This window comes from Gossypium hirsutum, chromosome A12 (assembly GCF_007990345.1).
Source record: "Gossypium hirsutum isolate 1008001.06 chromosome A12, Gossypium_hirsutum_v2.1, whole genome shotgun sequence".
Lineage (NCBI taxonomy): Eukaryota > Viridiplantae > Streptophyta > Magnoliopsida > Malvales > Malvaceae > Gossypium > Gossypium hirsutum.
Genome location: NC_053435.1, coordinates 73,886,182 through 73,892,066, shown reverse-complemented (window position 1 = coordinate 73,892,066; position 5,885 = coordinate 73,886,182). Strand labels below are relative to the sequence as shown.

At 34.6% G+C, this 5,885-nt stretch overlaps 1 non-coding gene across 1 annotated transcript; it reads left to right on the top strand.

The window, feature by feature from the left end:
* Nucleotides 1-212: 212 nt before the first annotated feature.
* LOC121211502 (small nucleolar RNA R71) lies at nt 213-319 on the top strand. The gene has a single exon (XR_005906726.1). It is a non-coding gene; the product is annotated as a small nucleolar RNA R71 (small nucleolar RNA).
* Nucleotides 320-5,885: the final 5,566 nt, after the last annotated feature.

The window sequence follows — 5,885 nt, the reverse complement described above, 5'->3', positions numbered from 1 at the left end:
TGACCGAATCGATGTTATAAACGCCAACTGTTTTCGTTGGCTTTGTCCTCATGACTTGCCATTGATAGTTATTCAGTGACATCTCCTCTATAAACTCATAGGCATCTTCAGGTGTTTTATTATTGATGGTTTCGCCAGCAGCTACGTCAACCATTTATCAAGTCGACAGATTCAGGCCATTATGGAACGTTTGAACCTGTAGCCAAAGCGGTAACCCATGGTGAGAGCACCTTCTCAAAAGGTCCTTGTATCTCTCCCATGCATCGTAGAGTGTTTTTAAATCCATCTGCACAAAAGAAGAGATATCATTACGTAATTTAGCCATTTTAGCCAGTGAAAAATATTTTAATAAAAAATTTTCGGTCATTTGTTCCCATGTAGTAATTGACCCTCGTGGTAACGAGTTCAACCACTGTTTAGCTTTGTTCCTCAATGAAAAAGGGAATAACCGAAGACAAATGGCATCATCAGAGACACCATTAATTTTAAATGTATCGCATAGTTCTAAGAAGTTGGCTAAATGAGCGTTGGGATCCTCATCCTACAAACCATCAAACTGAACAAATTGTTGTATCATTTAAATAGTGTTAGGTTTTAATTCAAAAGTATTTGCAGCTACAGCAGGTCTAACTATGCTTGATTCAGTTCCTGTTAAAGAAGGTTTAGCATAATCGTACATAGTGCGTGGAGCAGGATTTTGATTAACCGCAATTGCAGGATGTAGCTGATTGCCTTGGTTTTCAGCCATCTCTTCAGTTGGGGGTTGAGTATCGTCTTCTTGCTCGTTCTCTGTGTATCTTAAGCTTCGCCTTATTTCTCTTTGATTTCTGCGAACTATATGATCGATTTCTTCGTCAAAAAGTAATGGTCCTAACGGATTTCTTCTAGTCATAAACTATAAAAAACTGCCAAGAGAAGGAAAAAGTAAATTAATAAATAATAATAATAAATTAAAGTGCACGAAAAATAAATGGCTAAAGTAATAAAAATTGAGTGTTCCTAATATTTTAGTTCTTCGGCAACGGCGCCAAAAACTTACTCGCGAGGTTTTATGATAGGTTTTAAATATTTATAATTACTTGTTCTTGAACTAACTATTATCGCGATGTAGGCAAGTGTACCTATCGAATAGTAGTATAGTTTTAGGAAGATCGGATTGTCGAACCCAAAGGAACTAAAAGTACTAGTAATGACTGTCTTTTTATTATCTAGCCTAAGAATAAAGAGGTTTTTGTTTTAACTAACTAATTATCTAAACTAAGAATGCACAGAGAATGGAATTGGGGAATTGATTTTGGAAAAATCGATTGAATGAAGACAATACCTAAGGAAAAATCCACCTAAACTGTACTTGTAATTCTGGCTCTGAATCGGACGATTTATTCATTTAACTTGTTCCGTAGAGATCCCTAAATTATGTTATTATCCCGATTCAAGACTAATAACGTATAATCCCTAGATTGAATAACCAAGACTTTTCACTAATTAACATTCTAGGGTTGCATTAACTCGATCTATGGATCCCCTTATTAGGTTTCACCCTAATCTGACAAAACTTGTCACCCTATGTCTAGGAACGCAATCAACTCCGCTTAATTATGACAAATGTACTCTTAAACAGGGTCTATTCCTCCTCTAAATAAGAGCTTATCTTGAATCAGTATCCTGGGATATTAAAACAAGAATTAAGAACACATAATTAAGAACAAGTCAAATATTTATCATACAATTCAGAAAATAATAACAAGATTCATATTAGGTTTCATTCCCCTTAGGTATTTAGGGGATTTAGTTCATAACTAAATAATAAAACATCTCAGAATGATAAAGAATACAAAACATAAAGAAAACCCAAAACTCCTGAAGGGAAATTGAGGAAAGATCTTCAGTCTTGATGATGAATCTGGCTTCTGAGATGGATCAATCGACTTCCTTGGAGTAATTCCTTACTCCCCTCCTCTGTCCTTCTTTTCTTCCTTCTCTAGGGTATATTTATAGGCTTTTGAATGCCTAAAAGCCCTCAAAATTAGCCTTTTCCAAATTAGACTCAACTTGGGCTCGGCAGGGATACGCCTGTGTAACATGCCCGTGTGCAATTACTTTAGGCCGTGCTCGAGCATGCAAAATTGACACGGTCGTGTGGTCTGCCCGTGTGAGGAGGTCCATGCCGTGTTGATTTCCTACTTTGGCTCATTTTCTCCGTTTTTGGCCCATTTCTCGTTCCTTTCGCTTTCATATGCTCTCTTAAGTGTAAAACATGAAATTAAAGCATTAGGAGCATCGAATTCACCAATTCTAATAGAAAATCATCCATAAAATGCGTTAAACATGGGGTAAAAATATGTATAAATTACGGTTTATCAACATAATTTCATAATAATTTTTTTAAGAAAAAATTAAATATTATAGAACTTTGCTACAAATAAAACATAGCTAAGCAATTTATTCAAATTGAATCTCAACAAAAATAGGGATCAAATTAATTTAGTGGATTTCAACAATAATGGGTTATGGGTTAATATTGAGGGTAATTCAATGAATGGCTTGTTAGGCTCAAGGGGGTTCACTAAGAGTTAATTATGAAGGTAGGCTTTTATGGAGTGAGTGGGTTAAACCTAAGTGCCTTTATCATCTCAACATATCAAATCAAAGGTGTGGTCTTGGCATGCACAATCAAGCAAGTTCTAAAATAACAATTCCATATTGACGCACTCAAAGCAACAATAAAAGTGAGCATGAAGGAAATAATATATGCTTTAAAGGCTCAAGATCTCACAAAAATTATGGCTTTTTGATGTTAAACCTGTGAATTTCAACTCAAGATAATACCTAAACTTGGGGAAACAACCTAAAAATATTTTTAATTCTCAAAAATCAACTTATCATGCTTGATTCTCTAATTCCGTAAAGTTTAAACAATCAATGCATAAATGCCTATGTTTTAATTCAAGACATATCAATAAAAATCATAAATTAATCAAAATTCATTCTAATAATGATATGAGAAGATTATTTGAGAACAAGATAAAATTCAGGGATTTTTCTAATAATGATATAAATAACCCCCCACACTTAAGATGTACATTATCCTCAATGTACAAAGTTAGATTTACTGAAAAATATAGATATAAGATCATAAGATAGGGAGAGAAGTGAAACTTCCTAAATGTTAAATAGAATCCTTGTGTTATAGTTATGGAGAGTAATCGCCTAAGGCAAGGATGAGATTGGAGGAGGATTGATCGCGTGGTTTCATGATAGGTTTTAAATATATATAATGAATCGTTCTTGAACTAACTATTATCGCGATGTAGGCAAGTGTACCTATCGAACAGTAGTATACTTTTAGCAAGACTGGGTTGTCGAACCCAAAGGAACTAAAAGTACTAGTAATGACTATCTTTTTATTATCTAGCCTAAGAATAATGGGGTTTTATTTTAATTAACTAACTATCTAAACTAAGAACTCACAGAGAAAAGAATAGAGGAATTACTTTTGGGAAAATCAATTGAATGAAGACAATACCTAAGGAAAAATCCACTTAGACTTTACTTGTTATTCTAGCTCCGAATCAGACGATTTATTCATTCAACTTGTTCCGTAGAGATCCCTAAGTTATGTTATTATCCCTATTCAAGACTAATAACGTCTAATCCCTAGATTGAATAACTGAGACTTGTCTCGAATTAACACTCTAGGATTGCCTTAACTCGACCTATGGATCCCCTTATTAGGTTTCACCCTAATCTGGCAAAATCTTGTCACCCTATGTCTAGGCGCGCAATCAACTCCGCTTAATTATGATAAATGTACTCTTAGCCAGGGTCTATTCCTTATCTGAATAAGAGCTTATCTTGAATCAGTATCCTGGGATATCAAAAAAAGAATTAAGAACACATAATTAAGAACAAGTTAAATATTTATCATACAATTCAGAAAATAATAACAAGATTCGTCTTAGGTTTCATTCCCCTTAGGTATTTAGGGGATTTAGTTCATAACTAAATAATAAAACATCTGAGAAAAATAAAGAATACAAAATATAAAGAAAACCCAAAACTCCTGAAGGGGAATTGAGGAGAGATCTTCAGTCTTAAGGATGAATCCGGCTTCTGAGATGGATCAATCGGCTTCCTTGGAGTAATACCTTACTCCCCCTTCTCCGCCCCCCTTTTCTTCCTCCTCTAGGGTGTATTTATAGGCTTTGAAATGCCTAGAGGCCCTCAAAATTAGCCTTTTCTGAATTGGACTGAACTTGGGCTTAGCAGGGACACACCCGTGTGACATACCTGTGTGCGATTACTTCAGGCCGTGTTCGAGCCTGTTAGAATGGCACGGGTGTGTGCTATACCCGTGTGAGTCATGCTCCAATTCTGCCAGATTGACACGGCCGTGTGGTCTATCCGTGTGAGGAGGTCTAGGCCGTGTTGATCTCTTACTTTGGCCCATTTTCTTCATTTTTGGCCCGTTTCTCGTTCCTTTCACTCTCCTATGCTTCCTAAGTATAAAACATGAAATTAAAGCATTAGGAGCATCGAATTCACCAATTCTTATGGAAAATCATCCATAAAATGTGTTAAACATGGGGTAAAAATATGTATAAATTACTGTTTATCAAATACCCCCACACTTAAGCATTTGCTTGTCCTTAAGCAAAATTCTCAACTCATAATCAAAATAATTTCTCCTCAACTTATAATTCTTATCGATAATATCTCAAAATAATCGATAGGTAATCATACATTGAGAATTCAACTAAAAGAACATAAAAGTTTCAAACATTCCAAGTTGAGTATTTAATCATGCAAACATAGGTGTCTCTCCACATCTAAGTAATTACCTTTGATTTAGAATATCACAGAGTTTCACATCCTCACTAAAGATTCACTTAAATCACTCGAGCTGTTTAAGGACAACAAATGAAGCACTCAATAGTCAATAATGAAAAGTCATTACCATAGGCTTGCATGAAAATCAAATCTCCACCACTATAATTTAAGATGATCAATCAATCAAAAGGTCTTTAGAGGGTTGTAGTGAGGCTTGGTTAGGGGGTGTCGTCACAAGCTGAAAGAAAAGCTTAGAATCGAGATTGAATTGAAAAATTGCCTAACTAGAAAAAGAGTTAATCTTCACTTGCGTACAACAGAGCTTCTCTCAGAATATGAAATTACAGATATGTATACATAGTTTTTTTTTAAGAACAAGTTAAAATAATATAGGCTAACTGTCAAGAACAAAACATAACTAGGCAATCCATTCAACTCAAATCTCGACAAAAAAAATAGGGATTAATTTAAGGGATTTCAACAATAATGGGTTAAAGCTTAATATTAAGGGTAATACAAGAAATGGCTTGTTAGCCTCAAGGGGGTTTACTAGGGGTTAATCGTGGAGGTAGGCTTTTCATGGCATGAGTGGGTTAATCCTAAGTGCCTTAATCATTTTGACATATCAAATCAAATGGTGTGGTCTCATATGCATAATCAAGCAAGTTCTAGAATTACAGTTCAATACTAACGCACTTAAAGCAATGTTAAAAGTGAGCATGAAAGAATTAATAGATGCTCAAAAGGCTCAAAAATCTTAGAAAAATTATGGCTTTTTGGTGTTTAGACTTGCGAATTCCAATTCAAAGTAATACCTAGACTTGGGGAAACAACCTATAATTTTAAATTCTTAAAAATCAACTTATCATGCTTGATTCTCTAATGTCTTAAAGTTTAAATAGTCAATTCATAAGTCCCTATGTTTTAATTCAAGATGTATCAATCAAAATCATAAACCAATCAAAATTTATCCTAAATATGATATGAGAGCTTTTCAAGAGAACAAGGCAGTCATTCAGGGATTTTTCTGATAATGAAATGAATGCCTCCCCCTA